Source organism: Manis javanica, chromosome 1 (assembly GCF_040802235.1).
Source record: "Manis javanica isolate MJ-LG chromosome 1, MJ_LKY, whole genome shotgun sequence".
Taxonomy (NCBI): Eukaryota; Metazoa; Chordata; class Mammalia; order Pholidota; family Manidae; genus Manis; species Manis javanica.
The window spans coordinates 154,034,637-154,059,345 of NC_133156.1; the positions used below are offsets into that span (position 1 = coordinate 154,034,637).

The following is a 24,709-nucleotide window of genomic DNA, read 5'->3' on the forward strand; positions in this document are numbered from 1 at the left end:
AGACAGACAGGAAAGAAGATGGCTTGGTGGAGCTGGGAGTGAGCGCACACAACTATGCTAAAGCCAGGAGCCGAGGTTCTCACAGTGTGACCCCTGTACCAGGCACGTGGGCATCAACAGAAATTTGATAGAGGTGCAGATACAGGCATGGCAGGGATCCATGGGCAGACGCTCTGGAGAAAGAGACCAGCCATATGCGCTTTGACAAGTCCTCCAGTTTAAGCTCCAGATTCACTAGACTAAAAGACCTATAGGCAGCAGCATATCTTTGTTCTGTCTCTCTCCTTGGAATGTGCTTGCCCTATTATCTGTCGGAAAAAACTCCTCCCTGCCTTTCAAAAGGCAGCTCAAGTTTCAGCTGTGAAATCTCTAATTCTCCATCTCCTGCTCTCATGGCGACCTTCTGTCAGAGTGCTTAAGAGCAGTATTGATGATCCTTAGTGCCCCAAATCTACAACATACATTGCTTATTTTAAAATTTGAGTAGGTTTGAAGTAAAGCAGGACCTATAAAAAACTAGCAGTTGTGTTTTATTTTATTTCACCCATGGTTGGAGTTTATACTTTCAAGCTAAGGGATAAATAGATGTAAAACAGAATAGATAAGAAAAAGGTGGATAAAGGATAAGAGGCAGAAATGTTAGAAGGTCACAAATGTTTGAAGAGTTAATAGTGGTATGACTGTCTTGAGAGGTAATAAGCTCACCTCACTAAGTTGTTCCAAGTGTGGATAGTGGATGATAAATATGAGTTGGCACTGAAGATAAAAAACAATCGATTAGAGGAAATTGCTTGTAGTGCTGTGTTAAGAGGCATTATAACTGGATCAGGGACCAGCTGGACAATTTCAATGTGCGTTAGTAATGTCTGCTTTGAGTGTAAGAGTGGGGACAGGGGTGTCATGAAATCAACTTATCATGGCCAGTGATGCTAAAGACATAGTTTATGTGGCATGTGGTAGGATTATATTAAGTGACCTCTTAGAAATATAAATTCCATGTGTTTATGATAAAAACAAGACTTTTTAGATAGAAGGCACCATGGAAATACAAGGTATTATTGTTCCATTTTTAGTGTCTTGTTAATGATGAGCCACTGTAGATGAGGACCTACGACTGGCTTAGGCCAATCTTGGAGCAGGCAAGCTCAGCTCACAACTGCCAGGTTTGTAACTCAGTATTTTATAAACTGACATACCTCATGAGACTACTAAGTAACAAGCAAGCATCCAACACTTGGTGAATATAAATAATTAACAATAAAGTAATTAGAGGTCTTTTAAAAAGCAATCTATCTTGATTAATGTAAAAGAGCTTAAACGAATGATTCTCTCTGAGACCAAATAATCATTGCTTCCATCATTATCACTGTGAATGCTGCATTCACTACAATTATTTATAAGCCACAGGAGGATGGAGAGTTTAGGGTAACAACTTTGAGCTAACGGTACCTTGAACAGATGTTTAAATAAGCAATTCCCTTCAGCTTAGTTTTCCTCTTTTGAAGGGGCGTGTAAAGGTGTCCAGATTGGAGAGGGGAGTCCTCATTTTGATTTAGAGACAGCTGTAGAATGGAAACTTTATAAAACATGGTCTGGAGATCTCAAGAACCATTTCAGTTAATCTGGAAGGTTATTTTCTGAACTGAATTTACAGTCATTCACATAACAATTCCCAGGCTTTAAGCTACAAAAACCACAGTTCAGAGTTTATAGACATTAGGACCCTAGGGTGAAACAGTCTCTGGTCCATTCCAAACACACACACTTCTCCCCTGACAATAGTCAGTTGACCAGCTTTTTTTGTGTATCATTATCTCCTTGATGTAATATAGATACAACTTATTTCCCATAAATAACCTATAATCAGTGGCAGGAAATCTCTTAACCAGCACTTTGAACAAATGCACTTTTACTCTGCCTTTATTTAATACATTTGGGAAAGAACACTTCCTTATCTAGCCTGATAGCATAATAAAGGAATAGCTTCATTTCAGCGGAAATGGGTACAAGTAAGAACTGGAAGAAATTTATCTTTAGAAACATAGATACTTCTTCTTTAGGAAAAATTATGAAGAGAGCCATTCAACAGATTTTGTGCAAGGCTTTGAACTTGACTCTCAATTTCTTCACTGAAAAAGTGGGAAAATAGCAAGTCTCTCACAGAGCGGCTATGAGGATTTAGTGAGAAATGATAGCAGTAATTCAGGGCTGCATCTGCCACAATGCAAGCACTTACTAAACATTAGCTACCCTCCTTAATTCTTTCCCTCCTGTTCCTAAAGTGCTGCCATCCCACCCGGAGGCACAGCTCTCATCTAAGCCCTAGGGGAGAGCTGAATGAGATCAAGGCCAGCGCTGAGGCTCAGCATGAAGCCTGTCTCACCGCCCAGCTGCACCTGACTTTCAATTTCAGGCTGAACAACCCGATTTCTACCTCATTATTTAGATTCTCTCCCCACTTTTTGGCTGAGATAAACTGATTCCTGATTAGGAGACCAAAAGTCCAGTCCTAGTAGTGAGACTGCACATCTGTTTGGGACATCAGCCCTCCACCTCCCCATCATTTTAACCAGGTCACTCTCATCCTTCCATCCTAGAGTCCTATTCTGGAAACTGCCAGGGAGGGAGGTGCTCGGTGGTGCTGCACACCTCCCCCATGCCAAGCACCTGCCTGGCTTTGTGAATATGACAGGAAGACAGGATGAAATCAAGATGCCAGAGACCTCAGTGTAGCAATAATAAATGAACCTGAAAATTACTTGAAAATAGCCAGTGTTATTTTATGAACAAATACCGACTCTTATGTAAATGACATGCAAATTGCCTAAATGCTCCTCTAACTCATGCAGCTGTGTCTAATTCCCAGAAACCTCTAGGAGAGCTGTGTTGTTTACTGTGCTCCTCCTGGGAGGTGAACTGCTAGTCAGGGGCAGACATTCTGTCCACACACACCCACAGCAGATAAAAATCTCTGCTAACATTCAGTTCATAGCCCCCTCCTCTGCCCTGATCTTGACCCCAGAGAGGTTCTCCTGCATGCCCTCTCATTCTATTCCTCCTAAGCCCTTAGCCAAGGAAATGTCACTCTCCACATTAAACAGAAAGAACAGGCTTTGCCCATAGCACCAAGTCTATGAGGTTGATTCAAGGCAGAACAAAACAGCAGTTTGACTCAATGTACTTAATGGATTTGGTGATTTAGCATGAACACTCCCCCCTGGGAGCCCTGTGTAAACACTTCAAAGACAATGTGTCCAAAGTCAAACATTGGCTATAAGACACTCTTAATCATGTGTGTATGTTTAGGTGGAAAAAATGCAGTACATAGAAGAAAAAATAAATTGTTGATATTTTTATATTAAAATATAATGTTTGTAATAAATATACTGTTTTTAAAAACAGACTGGCATATATTTTCCCAGCCTGGGAAACCTGTGAAGCCAGAATCAGTCAAAGGGTAAAATAAATTGGGAGAAACCTATTTATTGCTTACAAGAAGTCATCTACTCCCACTCGCCTGTGTCTCTCCCTGTCCTGGCTGGACTAAGGGGAGAACGGCTTCTCCTCATCTCTTGCAAATACCTATTGATATGGAGATGGACTAAGGCCAGGTGACAGATTCTGAAATTATTGCAGTTTTACCCAATCTACCTATGTATTTATTGATGTATTAAATAAAATCTAAGAGAAAGCCAAGTAACTACCATGATTTTAAAGCATTGATGAGTATAAGTAATATTTTGAGTTATCTTTTGCACCTGGAATGTGCTATGAAATGGTTCCTGATTTCTAGGGGTTATAAAGTCACAGTTATAATATGACTGTGATATTTCACCAACATATGTAATTGTAGTAATCAGTATACTTTATATAGGAATGGTGAAAATAAAGATGTGATTTTTATTTTCCCCATTCTAGTTTGTAGATGTCCTGAATTCTCTCATGGATCCAGGTTAGGATCATATGTTAGACACATGAAACAAAGCTGAATGGGTTCTCCAAATTCCAAGCTCTAAAGTATCTAGTATATTTAATTTCTATGCATGAGCAGGATTCATTGAAGAAAAGATGGATGTAAGATCTGAGATATACCAGAAATTAAATGAGTACCTGGTCCAATATTTGCTTACATCTATTTTTTCAAAGCAGGATAATAACTACAACTTTCCATCTCCTTTATTATTACTTTTTCTGATGCACTCATAGACCTCACTACATAGTCATTTATATGAAATAATTTCTCTTTACAAATGTTTGCATTCTATTTTATTGCCAGATATGGTTAGAATTTCCTTTATATTAACGAGAGAAAGAGAGAAAGACATACCTAAAATGCATTTTAAGTAAACTGTGTCTGTAGGAAGAACTGATATATGAGACTCAATCATTACTATCAGAGGTCTCCCAGGTACTAAATAAAAGTATTTCTTCCATTGAGGTTTTTTGTTGTATTCCATTTTTTTAAATCATAGAAAGAAAATCATTCCTTATATACCTAGCATATTTTGCAGGCAACACCTTTGTCAATGTTTAAGCTCTGAATTGTAGTACATTTGCCTTCAACATTTGTGTACACTAAGTAAGAATGCCATATGGAACAAAGTAGGCTGACTGACATCTTCACACAATAAAATAAGGTTCACTACTTAGGGATGATTATTTTCATTTTTATGATAACAGCTGAACAGATGAGTTGTTTCTTATGGGTGAGCAAAGAAAACAGTTCTTGAGATGGAATCTATTCCTGGTGAAGATGTAAAGGTCGTTTAAATGATAGCAAAGAATTTAGGGTGTTCCATATGCTTAGTTGATAAAGCAGTGGCAGAGGTTGAGAGGAATGACTCCAATTTTGAAAGAAATTCAGTCGGTAAAATGCTATCAAATAGCATCACATGCTGCACAAAAGTCATCCATGAAAGGAAGAGTCAATCGATGTAGCAAACATCTTTGTCTTATGCTAGGAAATGGCCACAGCCACCCTGACCTTCAGCACCCACCATCCTGACCTTCAGCACCCACCACCCAGACCTTCAGTAGTCATCAGAGACTGGAAAGGAAAAAGGTAAAAGTGTCTTTATTCAAAGATGAACATATAATAAATGTAGAATATCTCTATTAATCTAAAAAATCACTTTTTGAGAGACAAAATGAACAAAACATCCATTGTTAGAAATAATACTTAAGTTCTCAAGGTCACAGGTAAAAACTCATGTATGAAAATCAATGACATTTCTACATTCTAACAACCAATGATTAGAAAATATAATGCAAAAACAATATCAGTTCCAATAGCATCAAGAAGCTTGAAATGTCTAGGAAGAAAGTCAATGCAATATATGTAAGAACTTTACCCTGAAAACTACAAAACATTGCCAAATAAAAGGAGATATATACCAGGCTTATGAAATGGAAGACAATAGTATAGAGATGACTGTCCCTCACCCAAGCTGATATGTAAATTTAATGTCTTCTCTGTCAAAATTCTCAGAAACATTTTTATAGAAATTGATATACCCAACATAAAATTTATACAAAGAAAGAGCAAAGTACATGATTTTAATGGTTACTATAATGCATAATTAATCAACAGTGTGGTATTTTTATAAAGGTCACAAACCAATTCATTTGAACAAAACAGAGTACAGAAAGACTCATACAAAATACAGTTGGTTAACTTTTGACAAAGTTTGTAATGCAATTCAATGTGGATAGAAAATCTTTTCAGCAAATGGTACTGAAATCATTGGATATCCATATGAAGTTGGAATAATGACTCTTTCATTATTCCATATTTAAGAAGAAAATTACATTGAGATAGATCATATACTTAAATGTGAAAGCCCAAAAAAAATGCCTTCATGACTTTGGGAGAGATTTATTTTATTTGGACCAGGAAAAAAGTTATTAACCATAAAAGAAATGTAATGAAAAGTTGGACTCCATCAACATTAAAAATGTCTGCATATCAAAATTCACTGCTAAGAAAAGTAAAGTAAGCTACCTACTAGAGAAAAATGTTTTATACATATCTAGCAAAGGGCTATATCCAGAATATATTAAACACAGCTATAAAGTAGTAAGAGAGAGGCAAAATTTCCATTTAAAATATGGGTAAAAGAGTTATATATTCTGTGCTTGCTTCGGCAGCACATATACTAAAATTGGAATGATACAGAGAAGATTAGCATGGCCCCTGCACAAGGATAACATGCAAATTCATGAAGCATTCCATATTAAAAAAAAAAAAGTTACATATTCTGTTACATATATCACATAATATACATACAAAGTATATATTCAAAGGATCAGTAAACACAAGAAGAGTTAACATGGTAAGTCATCAGATAATGCCAATTAAAAGTCTTAAGATACTACTTCATACCCACTAGAATCATTAAAATAAAAATAAATGAAAATATCAAATACTGATAAGGTTGTGAAGTAACTGGAATTCTCTTATATTGCTGGTGGAAGTATAAACTGAAGAAACACTTTGGAAAGTTCTGGAAATCATTTATAAAGTCAACTATATACTTACCCTGTGATCTAACAATTCTGCTAAGTCTTTCTTCACCCAAGAAATATAAAAAAAGACTCATACAAGAAAGTTTACCACACTTTTATTTATATAGGGAAAAACTGGAACCCAAATGTCTATCAAAAGAAGGGATGAATGAGACCTGGTGCATTCATACAGTGGAATATTGCTTAGCATTAAGAGGAAACAAAATAGTGCTACAAATAACAGAAAAAGTAAATATCAAATACTTTATGTTGACCCAGATAAAAAGGTACATATTGTATGATTTCTTTTATTTGAATTTATCAAATAGGCAAAATGAACCTTTGGTGATAGATTTCAGAGCAAGCATGTCTGTTGGTGGGGGCGGAGAGGCATGTATTGTAAAAGAACACTTGAGAACATTCAGTGTTGATGGAAATATTCTATATCTTGATGGAAATAGTGTTCATGGATATACACATTTGTCAAAACTCATCAAGCTGTATGACTGACATTTTTGCACTTCATATAAATTACTTACATTTAAAAAAAATAATAAAATGCTCAGGTCTCAAAAATGTTTTTCTTTTTTCCCTGTTCTCTATAAAATTAATATCCTATCTTAATTTTTAAATGACTTTTCAGACAAAATGATCTAAGCCTTCATTACCATGTAAGGTGACAGAAAAAAATAGGAGGTGGTGTTAGAGAAAAAAATTTTCATTTTGATCTTTGCTTCATTTTTATAGTGTATTTTTTAATAAACTCAATCTTGGTTTATACTTCTCCTCCTCAACATTAATAAATTTAACAATGAGCTCATAGGGCACAGATATTTTATCTAAACATTTGCCAGTGTCAAATGCCAGTACTGTGTTTTGCATAACTTACTGACACATTTCTAATTGGGACAATAGCAAACTTAATCCTATTAGTTATTTTTTCTTGAATATTTATCCTGTGTCAGGTACTATACTCAACCTGTGGAAGCCATGACCTTTCACTTTGCACAAGTGTCATTTCCTATCAAGTCTTCTCTGTTCTTTTCTCACTAGACAGAGGTTTCTTAGTGGCCTCTCTAGGCGCTGATAACCTGAAAGCACACGCAAATGCTGATCCTCAATCGCATGGAAGTTCCTTTTACATGAATACCGAGGTGATTCATAAGATGCATAAAATGTATTTCTTCTCTTCCCTTTTGTTTTAAATTGAGGTATGATTTACAGCAATCAGATTCACCCTTTCTATGCACAGTTCAATGAGTTTGGACAAATATATGGCATCAGGTACCCAATCAATATTTAGATTTCTGTCACCCCAAAAAGTTAACATATGCTTCCTTTGAAGTCAGCCTCCTTTCCCTATTCCTGATCCCTGGAACCTCTAAGCTGTTTTCTGTCCCTAAGGTTTTGCATTTTTTTAGAAGTCATATAAATGGAACCATTCAGTACAGTCTTTTATATTTGGGTTAATTAACTCAGCACAACGTTTTTGATATCCATACATGTTGCACAGATAGGTAGTGTCTTCCTTTTTAGGAAAAAGTATGGATATTGAACAGTTTATCTATTCACCAGTTGGGGACATTGGTCTGTTTCTAGGTTTTTTTTATTATTATGAGTAAAACGGCTATGGAAATTTACATACAAGTCTTTGTATGGACATACACTTTCATTCACCTAAGCCCTGAGAGTATTATAATTACATATGCTTGTTACACTAACACTTATCTTGATCACTTCTCTAGGAGTGGGGCAAAAAGTAAGGAAGACTCACATCTATTGCCTAGATTTTGATTCTAATAAGTATTATCCAATAAAAAGAACCAAGGAGACATTTGTGGAGAAATGGCTGATTCTAGGACTGGGAAGGAGATATGTGAGATGAGCCTGAAGCATTTTGTGGTGTCAGAAAGTAAGGAAGCATTCAAAATGCATGTACGCACACACTGACGGGGGGTCCCTCAAAGGAACATGAGAGCCGACTTCAGAGGTCTCCATGCCCAAAGCCGGAATAATTTGAGCAACAAAATTAAAAAGTGGTATCTGATTATAATCCAAAGCATAAAATCTTTGTGAGCTCACACTGATATAAATAAGTGATTGAATAAGTAAATGAGGGAAAAAGATCTTCCATGCAGAAGAATTCCAATTAAGTTATGTAAATACCCTTTCCTCAAGAAGATGTAGCCTATGATGGCAGATAGTAACTGCACTAGTGTGGGTGAGAATTTAATAATGTGAGTTAACTGTTGAACCACAGTGTTGTGTACTTGAAACCAATATAAGATTGTATGTTATTTAAACCAAAAAAAAAAAAACAAAACGAGGGAAGTATAGCCTAACTCCCTACCCCTTAGGCATGGGCTGCACTAGGGACTTACTTCCGAAGAGGACAGTTTAGAAAGGGAGAGAAACAGGGAAACTTCACCGTGAGGAAACCTGACAAACACAACCTCAGCCAAGTGATGGAGATTCACATGAACAGTGATAGCTCGTACTGAGAGAATGTACTAAATATGATATGATGAAAATAGCATTTTACCCCGTGATCTTTTACCAAAAACCCATAATCACACTCTAACGATGAGAAAATCATCAGACGAATCCCAGTTGAAGGGCATTCTACTAAACACCTGGCCGGTACTTTTCAAAACTCTCAGTCATCAAAACAAGGCAAGTCTGGTAAACTGTCACAGTCCGCAAGTGCCCAAGGAGGCGTCTGTAAAAGACATGCAGTATCCTGAGTGGGGTCCTGGGACAAAAAAAAAGACATTGTGAAAACTAAGGTGGTCCGAATTGTTTCATTAATTGTAAAAAAGGTGCCACACTGATATAAAATGTTCAATAGAGGAAACTGGTATAGAGTTTATAGAAATTCTTTGTACTATATTCACATTTCTTCTTTAAATATAAAACTGTTCTAAAATTAAAAGTTTACTTTAAAAATAGGGAAGGAAAAAACTGGTATATTTAAAAATGTTCTCTTTATTAGGTAACAATACAACTGTGTTACCTAAAAGATAGGATAAACGTAGATGCTCAAAAATGGTGAAATCAGAAATTAAAACTTCCAATTCAAGCACTGGTTTTGATGCATTTCAAAGATAGGTACATCATAGTAGAGCACATTTGTTGAATGAGTTCATTTTTTGAGTGTCTGGTATTAAGGACTTGTCCCATAAAAATTCACGTTGTTCAAGGTTTACAGGTCCACACAGTAATAAGCAAGTCCCTTGCCTTAAGGAGCTCATGTCATAAAATCACATATAATATTCAACAATGTTCTACATTGAATATAAGCAGTTTTCTAAATGGTATTTCAAGTAATTAAGTGTTGGTTCTGTTAAGAAGGGGGAGATATTCATACTAATTTTCTTAGGAAAGTATTAGTCAAGGGTATATGACGTGAGAGGGGAGAAATGACCTGAGATATGTCTTGGGGGAGAATTTGAAAAAAATGGAGAAGGTGAGGGTGTCCCTTGAGTTGAAGAACAACTTGAGAACAAGCAAGGGCACAAGTATGATTGTGGCTGTTCGAGAAACAGTGAAAACATCCTGATTCAGCAAGTTGGGAAGAGTGAACTTGTCTAACCCTGACACAAATTATCACTATAGAAATATCACTAGTCTTGAACAGAGAAGCAGCGAGGAGATGCTCTGAGTAAGACAGTCTGGAAGATGGGTATGTGACATAATGTGAGACAAAGGATGTGGCAGTAGCTTGGCAGTAGCTGGGGTAAGGCAGGAGAAACCCCAGGGGAGAGGCTGGCAGATCGGGCAGTTGGCATGCCTCTTGGATTAGTGATGGCAGATGAGAGAAAGGGGACCAAACCGTGCAAGTAGGAGGATGCTCAGAACATTATCCAATCTGTGCAGTCACTGACTATTTCATTTGAAGCAGATTATGTCAGATGTAAGGGAAAAAAAACCCCAGGATGGATTACTTCCTTAGGGTTAAGGCAATGAACTAAATTTGGTTACTTGCAAATCTCAGGAAATTAGCAAAGGCTTAAGGAAGAAGGCTTGAGAAGCAATTTTGAGTGCTGTTTCTTCCTAGAAGCTTCTTGAAGAAATACTTTGAAATGTGTAAGAAATTATAGCTTCAGTCTCTCTGGCTCATGTTATTATAAGGTTTACTGAATTCCTGTAGAGTAAGATGACTCTGAAATATGCCTTCTTTAAAAGAGACTAAGGCCACTAGACAGCAATGAGAGATGAGTCAGCCTGGTGCTTATCTTCTTAAATGAAAAGCGGGTGAGTGAAGCTGGACCTAAATCTTGTCAAAGTTCATAATTGAGTTTGTCAATGTGTTACTATGGGTTTTTATCTTAGGGCATTTAATCTGGTTTAGATTTCATAGTTCTATTTCTCTTTCCTCACTTAGATTTTCCCCAAATTCACCCCTGAGATCGATGAAGAGGCAGGCTGTGAGGGCTCCCCACAGAGTTGCAGGGAGGGAGCAGTCCGAGGGCGGTTGTCTCCGACCTTGCCAGCTCAAGGCAAGGTTGTACACATGTACAAGAGGAATTATTTTTAGGCCTTTGTTCTTGAAGACTGTGGTATTTTATGGAGCAACTAGATCAAAGACTATTGTTAAATGAGAAATCTGAATTAAAGTAAGCTGAAACAAATATATATACAAATTTATATGTGTGTGTGTGTGTATATATATATATATATATATATATATATATATATATATATATATATATATATAAACCATAAAATAATGAAGAAATGAAACAATTTTCAGCCAGCAGGTAAGAATTTATAAATCTAAAGTGAATATTGTCCATTTAGTGGGAGGAACACAAAAAGTGTCAATTTCTTTAATTATAGTATCCCTGACTTTGCTTGCAAACATAACATTCCATATTTCCAACAGGAAAAAACAGTTTGTAGCTGATTGGAATGTAATAAAATGTGACCATTGGGATACATGAATCGGTGATGTGAAGTGTGGAACATGCACAGAGTTCTGTTTTGAGAAGGTGTGCAGTGCTAGGCAGACAGCAGGCAGAGGCTGGAGTAGAGGTGTGCCCTCTCTAGGGTCACACGAGATCCTGGGGCTACTTGCTCTGCCTGGAGAATTCTCAGTGGTTCTCACCCTGCCTGTGCATCTTAACCTCCTGGGGCCCCAGCATCTGCATTTCCCACACTGTCCCTCCCAGGGGATGTAGTAGAAGTAGGTCAGGGCACCAGTGTAGACAGCTTGTTAAAATGTATATTGCTGGCCCCTCCCCTATCATTTTGGACCCAGTAGATCTGGGATAGAGCCTGGTAACATGCATTTCCAACAAGTTCCAGGTAATGCTGCCCTGGGACCGTCTTTGAGAACCACTGCTTTAGAATCAAGCCACCTGCTTCAAATTCATAGTCAGTCTGTGTTAATGGTGTGACTTCAGGCAAAGTATTTGACTTCTCTAAGTCAACCTGTCTATTGTGAGATGGAGAAGACAATAGGAACTAACTACTAAGGTCAATATGAGGACCAGCCAGGGAAACTAGGAGCCAGCCAGCCGCTGCCCACGCCTGGCCCCCTTACCTGTGTCCGTGTGGCCCTGAGCTAAGGACAGTGGTTGTATTTTTAATGGGCTGCTTACAAGGAAAAGAAAGGGGAAAGGGGGAAAAAAATGGGGAGTAGAAAAGAAGCAATAGCTGAGACTGTATATGGCTACAAGACCAACATATTTACTTTTTTGGAGCCATAGAAAAGAATTGCCAGCCCCTGAGTTATAACATATAAAGAGCTTGGGAACATCCATAGTGTTTCTGGTGTTCAATGAATGTTAGTTGTCATTGCAATGAATTCCCTTTTACTTGGGTCTCTGTTGTCCAGGTAGCCATTCTCTTACACAAGGCAGCCTGTGGTAAGGGTGAACACAGGAACACTGCTCTGGTAACAGCAGTAGTAGCAATAATAAAAATAACAATAAATGTACTAACAGTAGATGAGGAACTGAGGTGATTTCATTACTATCTCTTCAGCTAAACTGGATTAGAAAGTAAAAATAGACATTTAAAAATGACACTTCTGGTTCAAAACATCTTTACCGCCCCCTGTTAGGAAGAGACCTGTCAGGTCCGGCCATGCAGTCTCCTAGAACTGAACTTAGAGCCTTGGGAAGCCTCTGAAGGTTATCAATGACAGCATGTCTCTCTTTTTTGAAGGTGGGGGTGTTTTCATTTTTTAAATATAAGAATTACTCAAAATCCAGTTCACTGATAAGGGAACCCCACTTCAGAAAATGTGGGGTAATGTGTCTTGAACAATAGGCAATTCCTAATACATACATTTTACAGTGTGTTGGGCAAGGAGAGGTCAGTCTTTTGTTCTACTTAGACCTTCAACTGTTTGGGTGAGGCCCACCCACATAACAGAAGGCAGTTGGCTTCACTCAAAGTTCACCAATTTGAACACTAATCTCATCCAAAACCACCCTCCCACAAACATTCAGAATAACATTTGACCAAATATCTAGGCATGACAGCCTTGCCCAATGGACACATAAAACTAACCATCATAAACCCTGCTTTTGCCAGACACAAGGGGTGCAGTGGTAAATCAAACACCATGCCTGTCGCTAATGAGCTCACAGCCCCTACAACAAACAAACAAGACCGCACCTTTGTCTAACATGTGGGGGAAGCTTGGAACCTTTCTGACAGTCCAGTCACAGCTGAACTCCCTTTTCTGAAGGATATGTGTCATATGCATTAACTTTTGTGTATAATTGTAGGAAGAACGTTTCACAGGTAGTCACCCTCAGCACACACATGGCCATCCTCAGGGAGCTCTCTGAGAGTCACCCCCCCCACCCCCACGCATGCCCATGCTGTGCTCTATGTGTCTGTGTCTCTATACTCAGAGATAGAAAGGGCTCACTTCCTAGCTGGCTACTGAAGATACATAGCCCAAACAGTCACACAGCAATTTTAGATATGGACTAAATGTTTTCAATTACATGTATTATCTGGATTTTAAAGACTGTCAGGTGAAGGATCTATTAACAAACAAAGGGTCTCTCTAGTGGATTTAATATTGTTAAAACTCTTGAATACTGTCAAATAAGAAGTTGTGACATTTTCCAATACTCTTATTTTATTTGAAACAAATCTCAGATCTGATGGTTTCCTGGGACTAAAGCCTGCAGCCAATGTCTCTAAAAAGGAACTTTTAATTATTGTATGTTGGCCAAATAGCTAATGTCTGCATTCCTCATAAAATGTTTTTAACTGAGTACTCCATCTCTTTTAATCTCTCTTTTAATCATATTTTCAAAGAGTATTTATCTGTTTATTAAATCATTCTTTTTTATTTTATTTTATTTTGATTTTGATTTTTTCCTCTTAAAAAATTTTTTTATTAAGCTATGATTGATATACCCTCTTATGAAGGTTTCATATGAAAAAACAATGTGGTTACTACATTTACCCATATTATCACATCCCCACCCATACCCCAATGCAGTCACTGTCCATCAGTGCAGCAAGTTGCCAGAGATCCACTATGTCCCTTCTCTGTGATACACTGTTCTCCCCGTGACCCCCCACACCATGTGTACTAAACATAATACCCCTCAGTCCCCTTCTCCCTCCCTCCCCACCCGCCCTCCCACACCCCGACCCTTTGGTAACCACTAGTCCCTTCTTGGAGTCTGTGAGTCTACTGCTGTTTTGTTCCTTCAGTTTTGCTTCATTGTTATACTCCACAAATGAGGGAAATCGTTTGGTACTTGTCTTTCTCCGCCTGGCTTATTTCACTGAGCATAATGTCCTCTAGCTCCATCCATGTTGTTGCAAATGGTAGGTAAATCATTCTTTTTCTAATTTGTATTACTATGTACCTTTTTATTTTGAATAGAAGAGTGTATGCATGACATTACTAAGCTGTGTTTCCTAACCAAATGGCTATTCTAGTTAAAACCCTATTCCAATAAACAGTGATTCTCAGTGGCCTGTCAGCTCTGAGGTCATAATAGAGAAGCTCTGCTCCTGAAACCCCACAGGGAACAGAAACAATTTCCTTATGAACATACATAGGTGACTTCACTCCCCAGAAAAAGTGCTATAGTTTGTTCTTTCTTTTAAGAAGAAGGATACAATATCCTGTGTGTCTTTTTTTGCAGGCCGCTTGGTTCGGTTTCTTAAAAGGGCACAGGCTGGCTTGCAGAGTGCTTTTTGGAGATACAGCCTCAGCGGGGCGGAGAGGCGGATCAGAGCAACAAAGTATCGATTTCAGCTGCAATCTCTTCCTTGCTGCCTGGGTTTGTGTCCCTGTGGTGTGCGCTCAGGGAGTGCTCTCAGGGTATATCTGTGTGTCCAGGAGGTGTGTATTAGTTTTGGGGTCTGTGGGCTGGGGGGCAGCCGGGACATGCAGAGAGCAGGGGAGGTGGACAAACTACATGACCAGCCTGGGAAAGAGACTAGGCAGCTCTCACTGCCTCCTAGTTAGAGTTGTCTTCGACCACAGGTGCCACCCCACTTCATGCCCCCCCACCCTGTGCACCCCTAGTAGTGCTCCCCTACCACATGCTCCCCCACCAGTGTGTCCCCACCAGTGCACCCCCACCCTGTGCCCCCTACCCCATGCCCCTCCACCCTGCGCACCCCTAGAAGTGCTCCCCTACCCCATGCCCCCACCCCATGCACCCCTAGAAGTGTTCCCCTACCAACATGCTCCCCCCAGTGTGTCCCCACCAATGCACCCCCACCCTGTGCCCCTACCCCATGCCCCCTTACCCCATGCTCCTTTATACACCATGCTCCTCCATCCCATGCTGTCGCGCGCCCCGTCCTCGCCGGCAAGAACAGCACGCAACAACAGCAGGATTCTTCTGCAGAAAGCTTTAATCTTCAGCTCTTTTGTGATACAATCATCAAGGGAAGGACCCAAAGGGAAAGACTGGGCTAGCTATATAGTTCTCATGCTCTAAGCTGATTGCACGCTGCTTGTGATGCTTTATTAGCATAGCTGCTATGATACACCAATTGGTTAGCAGGGGAAGGTCTAATTAGCATGTGGTATGCGGCCAGGAAGTGGCGGGATTGTCCAGAAGTAGTCTTTGTTTTACCTACAACTTTTTCTCAAGCTGGGCGCCATTTTTGGGTGCGGCAGGTACGGCTACCAACAGCTCCCCCTTTTTTGTTTTGTTGAAACTCGGGGCGGAACTTGTCAGCTGAGGTGGAGATAGAGGCCTGATCTCCAGAAACATTTGATGTCCTATTTTCGGAGAGGGGTTTGTAGACATCCACCCCCATGCAATCAGGCATGTCTCACAGAGGGGCCCATGACCTCTTGCAGTGCAGTGCCTCGCACCCTCTAGCTGACGGTGGGACCGCCCGGTACAACGGGCTTGGGCCTGTGCAGTGACCCTCTTGTACCGAGTTTCGTATGAGAAGCTTCGGGTAAGCGAACAGGTACCTTAGCCTGGTGCAATGCCACAAAGGCTCAGGGTGCAAGGGCTACCTCAAGCTAAAGCTGAGCTTCTTTGTTGAGCATATTGAGCCATACTTGGGGAGAGGCGCCAATATCTACCGCCATCAAGGCTTGAGCAAGGATCACTTTATCTTGCCTGTGTTGGGCACGAAGCCTGCATAACAACCAGAGTAGGAGCATGAGACCTCCAAGCATGAATACACCCATCCCAGCCATGCCCGCCCACTCTTTAACGTGGGAGAGAGCTCTGTGGAACCAGGAAGAGAGTCCTTTTGCTACGGAGATATCTAGCCGGGTGGAGTTGATGTGGGTTATTTCTTGCCGTAGCTCTTCTAACGTTCCATCAAAGTCTTGGGACCAGTTCCCTGAAAGATATTGGGACAGGCTTCGTGACAGATTAGCTGCTCGCGTAAAGTTTTCATATTGTATGCTAGTAATGCAGAGAGCGCGAAACTTTCGCTCACATCCCAATTGGGCTAACTGCCAGAGCACATCTAGTTGCTCTTCCACTAGATCTACTCGCTGATTGAGGACCATAATTCCTCCTTTCATCTTTCCATCAAGTGAGGATTGGCGGTCCAGAGCAGTGGCTACTGAATCCGCAAGATTATTCAATTCTGCAGCTGCTTTAACAGAGGTGTCCAAGGCTATGGCAGCTGCAGTGGCAGCCACTGCAGCCAGAGATATTAAAGCCACTATGGCAGCAGTGACACCAAAGTCACGTTTCTCACGAAACAAGGTCATGGAATCAGGTGAATCTACTGGGACAGGGACCCAGCGAGGAATGCGGGCCACTAAAGCATTGGAATGGACAGTTATATTCCAGCACTGAGACAAGAAACAAGTGTCATTGGAGCAAGAGTCAAAACTGTTATTGGATAAGATAAATAGAAATGGGGGATACACGCATACCGGAGTAGGTGGATATTGGCCAGGGGCTGGTGCAACTCTTTGACATGAAATATTATAAGTAGTCTTATTCACCTGGTATACAGTCTTGCCATTTAAGGCTGGGCTTGTAGTTTCGTAGGTACAGGAACTATCAGACATCCCGATCCCTCCCCCTTGTAGGACAATAAAGGGAGAAAGGTCTGAACATGAACCATTAACTCCACACAGCAGCCATTTATCGAAGGGGTTCCTGCCTACATCTTGTTGGAACTCTCCTCCTTCTGCCACCCTTCTATAAACACTGCCGGAAATTTCCTCCATATCTGGGGACAAGGAAAATTTGTGTCCCTTATCTGCCCAGGTTGTAGCATGTGACTGGCAATCAGTCCAGGGCCATTGTTCTCCCTCATAATCTCCCACACAATGGGGAGCATATTTGGGTTGACGGGGACGGTAAGGGAAGAATATGTTGCTATAGTTAATCTGCTTAATAGGAGGTTTCATAAATGTACCATTAATCCAAAGGACCTTTAGGCTTACTACTGCATTAGTGTAGGTCTTATTCTCACGAAAGGACTGACTAAATTCACCCGATTTCCTATCACGGCTAAACCACCCGTACATATGCTGTTTAAGGGACAGGCAATTTGAGTGGTTACGAGTGGTGAAGCACAAAGATCCATCGGTTTCAAAGGTTCGGTTTTCTCCTAAAGAAGCTGCTAGGGAATCTAATGGCAAATAAGGCAGGTTCATGCTAGAGTTAGTAGTAAAAAAGCGTGGAAAAACTGCTGCATTATAGCGAACAGGCATGGGCTTAGGGAAGACTGACAATATTCCCCATCTCAGTACTCCCTGAGTCAGGATTCCCATCGACAAGATCAGGATCCACAGGCACAGAGACGCCATCTCCTTTGTTCAGGACTTTCCTGGTCAGGCGTTCCGGGATCCAGAAGGGGTTTTCTTCACCCTGGGGGAAAACACACACAGCTCCCCTGGATCTTATTATAATTGGATCCGGGCCTTTCCATTGGTTAGATAATACATCCTTCCATTTTACCAGTTCTTGTGGGTCTTTTGGCCACTGATTATGGCGGTCTGCCGCTGTACGGCCTTGAGTATCCAGGTTCAAAAAATTGAGAGTGAAGAGTGCTAGGGCTATAGCTGTTTTGGGTGTGGGGGGTATGTCCTCAACTCCCCCTTTTTGTTTAATTAGATAGGATTTGAGAGTGCGGTTCGCGCGCTCCACAATTCCTTGACTTTGTGGATTGTAAGGAAGACCGGTGATATGTTTAATTCCCATGTGATGACAAAATTGAGCAAATTTGGCAGAAGTATAGGCGGGACCATTGTCTGTTTTGAGGATTTGGGGTAACCCCCATGCGCTCCAAGCCTCAAGACAGTGGTGAATGACATGGGAAGCTTTCTCTCCAGACAATGGGGAGGCAAATATGACTCCCGAACAAGTATCTACAGATACATGTACATATTTCAGCTTCCCAAAGGAAGAAATATGTGTTACGTCCATTTGCCAAACCTGTAAAGGCTTAATACCTCTAGGATTGATCCCAACATGAGGTGTGGGAAGAAAACTGCAGCAGTGTTGGCAGCTAAGAACAATGTTCCTAGCTTCGGCTCTGGTTATGCTAAACCGCTTGCGCAGCGTATCGGCAGTGACATGAAATTGTGAGTGGAATTTTGAAGCTGTGGCGACAGGATCTAGCAGAGGGAAAGCTATACTTCTAGTTGCAATGTCTGCTAAGTGGTTGCCTTGGGTCATAGGCCCGGGAAGGCCTGAATGTGCTCTAATGTGAGTCATATATAAAGGAGAACGTCTAAGGAGTAATTGTGATTGTATTTGTTTGAACAGGGTAGCTACTGAACTAGATGCTTTGATCAGTCCTGCTACTTCTAGGGAATTAACTGCATTAACAACATAACTAGAGTCTGACACAATATTTAAAGGTTCATGAAAGGTTTGTAGTACTTCCAAAACTATATGACATTCTACTATCTGTGGAGTATTGGGTGTATAGTTTTTCGTTACAACTTCGCCATCATGGACATAGGCGCCTGTACCTGTCTTGGACCCATCTGTGTAGACTGTCTTTCCATGTGGTAGCGGGGTTAAGCTAGTGACTCGAGGGAACACCAGGGGATGATTTCTAGCAAAATTGATGAGGGGATGTTTTGGGAAATGATTATCAAAGGTTCCTGAGAAGCTATAAGCAAGTATGGCCCAATCATCATTCATAGCACATAATATTTGTATCTGCTCCATATTGTAAGGGGTTATGATTGTTGCTGGAGCTTTCCCAAAATATGTAAATGAGTTTTTTACTCCCCTTAGAGCGAGATTGGCTATGGCAGCTGGGTAGTATTCTATCGTTCTAGCCTGAGAGGCTTGGGGATGGATCCAGAGCAGTGGCCCTCGTTGCCACAAAACTGCAGTTGGCAGTCCCGGAGTAGGAAGGATGCATAATTCAAAGGGTTCATTTAATTGTATCCTATTCAATTGTGCTGTCATTAAGGCCTGTTCTACCTTATGGATAGCTTGCACTGCCTCAGGTGTAAGGGAGCGCGGAGATGTTAGTTGTGAGTCTCCTTCTAGGATTTTAAACAGTGGTTTCAAGTCAGTGGTAGGTACCCTTAAAAATGGCCGCAACCAATTAATGTCTCCTAGGAGTTTCTGGAAATCATTCAAAGTTCGCAGCTGATCATGTCTTATCTTAAGCTTTTGGGGGCAAATTACATCTGTATAAATGGTGGCTCCTAGGAATTTGCTAACACTAGATTTTTGAACTTTCTCACTGGCTATATTCAGTCCCCAAGTCTCTAGGGATTTAGTGAGCTTCACATAGGCCTCTTCTACTTCTGCTGATTGTGGGGAGCAGAGAAGGATATCATCCATATAGTGAATAATTTTCAATTTGGGGTAGTTTTCGCGAATTGGTGCTAGCGCTTGCTGAACATACAGTTGACATATGGTGGGGCTATTTGCCATCCCTTGAGGGAGGACTTTCCACTGAAATCTGGCGTCTGGTTGCTCATGGTTAATAGCTGGCAGGGTGAATGCAAACCTTTCTTTATCTTTGGTGTTTAGGCGTATGGAAAAGAAACAATCTTTGATGTCTATTATGATTACTTTCCATTCTTTGGGTAGAGCAGAGAGAAGTGGCAGTCCTCGCTGGACAGGTCCAAACAGCCTCATTTGAGCATTTACTGCTCTCAAGTCATGAAGCAATCTCCATGATCCTGACCTTTTTCTGATTATAAATATGGGCGTATTCCATGGAGACACAGAGGGTTCTAAATGTCCTAATTGGAGCTGTTCTTGTACTAAATGGTGAGCTGCTTCTAATTTCTCAGAGGATAGGGGCCACTGAGGAACCCATACGGCCTCCTCTGTAAGCCAAGGTATGGGCATGGCGTCTTCAATGGCCCCTAGGAAAAACCCAGGCCATGACGGTCATTTTTTACTTTGGGAAGGATAGGCTCTATGCGTCCCTGTTGGTGTTTCCCTAGTCCTTTACCAGGAATATATCCCATATCCATCATCATGCCTTGGGCAGGGGTGGAGTATTCATTAATAAGTTTAAGGCCTAGGCCCTGCATGACATCTCTCCCCCACAAATTGACTGGTAGTGGGAGCACATAAGGGGTAACTGTACCTTTTTGCCCTTCAGGCGCCTGCCATCTCAATGGTTTGGCACTAATGGTAGGACTAGACTCATATCCTAAACCTTGTAAAGAGTGTGAGGACTGGGTTACAGGCCATTTGGAGGGCCACCAGTTTGCAGAGATAATACTTTTATCTGCTCCAGTGTCTAGGATCCCTTCAAAACTCTTTTCTTCTATTTTGAGGGTCAATTTTGGTCTGTCTGCCAAATCTAATACTATAAAGGCTGAGTTATAATTAGAGGAACCAAAGCCCTTTTCTCCTCTCTCCGTGGTGGTAGCTGGATAATTGGCATGGAGACTAGGCAACACTAAAAGTTGGGCTACGCGGTCTCCTGGGGATATAGGGTAGATTCCCCTGGGGGCTGAACACATGATTTTTACCTGTCCTTCATAGTCTTGATCAATAACCCCGGGGTGGACTACAAGGCCTTTCAAGGTAGCAGAAGAGCGCCCCAAGAGCAACCCTACTGTATCTGGTGGTAAGGGGCCTTTAAAGTCTGAGGGGATGGGTTGAACTCCCATCTGTGGAGTTAACACTATTCTGGTGGTGGCACGGATGTCCAATCCCGCGGAACCTGGAGTGGCTCTCCTTGGGGGGCTGTGCTGCTCCTGAAGGACACTGGTGTGCTGGCTGCCCCATATATTTGCGGGCCCTGGCGGCGGGGGCCCCTCTGGGAGTTTTTTGGCGACTCTAAGGGTTTCCCTTCTATGTCTTTAACAGATCGGCATTCCTTAGCCCAATGTCTGCCTTTCTTACATCTCGGGCACACTCCAGGGGTTTTCTGGGCCGTCTGTTCGAAATTTGGGCCTCTACAGTCTCTCTTCATATGACCTAGTTGTCCACATTGAAAACACTTAACATTCTTATTAAGGGTTTTTGCTTGTCTATGACTCTGTAATATAGCGGCAGCTAGGCCTGCATTGGTGAGGGGCCCTCCTACCTCCCTGCAAGCTTTCAACCAAGCAGACAATCCTTTCTGCTTCCAGGGGGTAATTGCCTGTCTGCATTCTCTGGTGCACTGTTCAAACACTAGTTGTTGGACAAGGGGCATGGCCTGTTCTTGATCTCCAAACACTCGGCCTGCAGCTTCCATCATGCGAGCGACGAAGTCTGAAAATGGCTCGCTTGGTCCCTGAATTATTTTTGTTAAATTACCTGACACTTGTCCTTTATTAGTGAGGGCCTTCCATGCCTTAGTAGCACACGCATTTATCTGTGTGTACAATGGTACAGGAAAAGCGATCTGGTTGGCTACCCACTGTCCCTGGCCTGTCAACATATCATAGGACCAATGACACGCGGGTTCCCCCGCAGCAGCGTTATCACGCGCCTGGGTCATGCTTATATCATGCCATAGTGCCTTCCACTCTATATACTGTCCCATGCTAGAAAGACAAGCTTTTGCTACATATTGCCAGTCTGAGGGTGTCATAGCTGATTCCGCCAGCCTTTCAATCTGCGCTAGGGTGTAATTAGCACTGACTCCATAGGTCCGAACAGCCTCTGCGAGGTCTTTAACCTCTTTATGGGTAAGGGGTTGATGGGCACGTGCTCCATTGTCTTCGATTACGGGGAACATCCGTCTAATTGCCCTTAAATCCTCCGGAGCACAGAAGGAATGTGCGCCGTTCGCATAGGGCGGTGGGGCTAAGGGCGATGAGGAGCGTCTCACTTTCATTTTCCCTTTAGTTTGCGTCTCTGTTTTGCTGACATCTGTACTTTTGCACTTAGCAGTTCTAGAGACTCTGGTCTCTTCCTCCTCTTCCGGGGACATTAATTCATCTTCTGATTCCCTATTGGAAAGTCGGAGTTCCCTCAACTCTTTCCAGGGGTATTTGCTATTTTCTCCGAGGCGGTCGTCACCTGCTTCTCGGGGCTCTTTCGCTTTTGCCCTAGACGGGCTCCCTCCCTCACTCTGGGGATTTTTAACTTTTGTTTTAGCGGTCCTCTTTCGGCCGCGAGCCAGCTCTGTCTCCCGTTCCGTTTCTGACATACTTTCTTGGATGTCGGACAAAGCCCTCTGACCTGCTTTTATCACCTTTTCACATTTCTCATCTTGTAGGCAAGCTCTAATCAGTTTCCATAGCGGTCTAGTGCCTCCTCTCAATTGTCCCTCTTCTTCTTCTCGATCGAGATCTTTCCCTAACTTGTCCCAGCTCGGGATGGAGAGGGACCCTGAACAGATAAACCAAGGGGCAACTCAGTCTACTTCTTTTACAAAGGAGCCTAAAACTTTGGTGGAAACTTTCAAATTCCTTTCCTTGAGAACTGCCTGTAAGGCTGAAACTAATGATGGTGCATTCCCCATGGTGTCTCTTTATCTACAGAGAACCATCAGCCGCCACCCTTAAAAGCGCGTCTCTCGGAACTTACCTCTCCGGGCTTTCTTCCGTCCTGCAGTTCTGAATCCTCTCCAGATGTCTGAAGGGTCCTCCCTGTGCCGGTGATGTTCTGACTCCCGGGTTTCGGCACCACCTGTCGCGCGCCCCGTCCTCGCCGGCAAGAACAGCACGCAACAACAGCAGGATTCTTCTGCAGAAAGCTTTAATCTTCAGCTCTTTTGTGATACAATCATCAAGGGAAGGACCCAAAGGGAAAGACTGGGCTAGCTATATAGTTCTCATGCTCTAAGCTGATTGCACGCTGCTTGTGATGCTTTATTAGCATAGCTGCTATGATACACCAATTGGTTAGCAGGGGAAGGTCTAATTAGCATGTGGTATGCGGCCAGGAAGTGGCGGGATTGTCCAGAAGTAGTCTTTGTTTTACCTACAACTTTTTCTCAAGCTGGGCGCCATTTTTGGGTGCGGCAGGTACGGCTACCAACACCATGCCCCCCAACCTATGCTCCCCTGCCTGGACATGCCCATCCCGTGCTCCCCCACCCCATGCCCTTGAAGCCTAAGCCTCTTGGCTGAAGCTGCTGTTGGTTAACCCTACAAAAAAAGCCAGATGCTGCTTTTAATGAACTAAATGACCACTACCAATGACTTAAATGTTTTGACTGTTTTCTTAACCTGAGAGGAAAACATCACCTGACTTGTTTTACATTTCTGGACCCAAGCTAAAGTCTCCTCCATTTGAAATGCAGCCAGCACAGCTGGTTGACAGTATGTGAGCCCACCAAACCTGGGCACATCTTCCTTGCTTCTTTGCAGATTGTACTGAATACACAGGTAGAAAAAGGGAGACTCCAATCCCCAGTTAGTTCTTGGCCCCAAAATAAGTCTGGGTTGAAAGCCAAAAATATATTTCATGTGCAAACTCTGAAGTGTTTCTTTGGCTTTGTGAGAAGTGAGGGGAAGAAAAATTATAGCAGATTGAGCAGATTTAGGTCAGTGACTATGAGCACTGGGTCTAAAGGGCTGCTAAGCGTGTTTGTTCATAAGGCCACTTGACTGTGTCACAGCCCCGCTCGCCTTCACAGGGAGCTTTGCTCTGAGAAATGGGTGCCCAGGGAGCAGAGTGACAGCCAGAGCCTCTGACACATGTGGCACATGGGTACAGAAGGAAACCCTGCAGACACACATTCTGTTCTGAAAGACCAGCACAGCCACCCAGCACTCACAGGTGCAGTTGGGCTGCTGTACGTCTGGTGCCCTTCAAGAAGGTCAGGGCATGGCTCCTACAGGTCCTTTCTAGGGCAGAGGATGCTGTGTCTACCAAGTCACTTTAACAAGCATTCTGGAGCCATGTGCCAATTACAGTCCCAAGAACCGTTGCTGAACTGTTCCTGATATTGAGAGAATGTGTGCTGAAGATGCAGGGGACATTTGTAGCCCTACACATCATGCTGCTGCCAAAGAAACGCAGTAGGATGGATTTGCCCATTAATTCTAAGTGGGCCGAGTTGACTGTCAATTTGGTCAGTTAGAATCTGTATCAACTAGTTTGGAAAATATTTGCTCGTTTTTGTTTGTTTTTTGTTTTTGTTGTAATAACAAGCTTCCTAGTGTAGCTTGACCTGAACGTAATTTTCTTCCTGTTGTTTATTTATTTATTTTTTGAATTACAAAGCTCTGTGACTCATGCTTGGGAGGTTTCAGAAGTAAGCCATGTTTAGCCAGTGGGCTCAGGGAGTGTAGCACGCTTTGTCACCTTCAAAGGAAAACAGAGAAAAGAAATGGTTCCAGTCACATTAGCCTCTAGAGTGTTTGGAAAGCAGCAGATGGAATTTACAGGAGGAAAAATACCAT

At 41.9% G+C, this 24,709-nt stretch overlaps 1 long non-coding RNA gene and 1 other non-coding gene across 2 annotated transcripts; one reads left to right on the top strand and one right to left on the bottom strand.

Moving 5' to 3' along the window:
- The first annotated feature begins 6,131 nt into the window (after positions 1–6,131).
- On the top strand, positions 6,132–6,238 carry LOC118971901 (U6 spliceosomal RNA). Its single transcript, XR_005060641.1, has one exon. It is a non-coding gene; the product is annotated as a U6 spliceosomal RNA (small nuclear RNA).
- Positions 6,239–15,336: 9,098 nt separating this feature from the next.
- On the bottom strand, positions 15,337–23,335 carry LOC140849909 (uncharacterized). The gene is made up of 2 exons (XR_012132293.1): positions 22,887–23,335; positions 15,337–17,801 (listed from the first exon to the last, which is right to left on the bottom strand). It is a non-coding gene; the product is annotated as an uncharacterized lncRNA (long non-coding RNA).
- Positions 23,336–24,709: the final 1,374 nt, after the last annotated feature.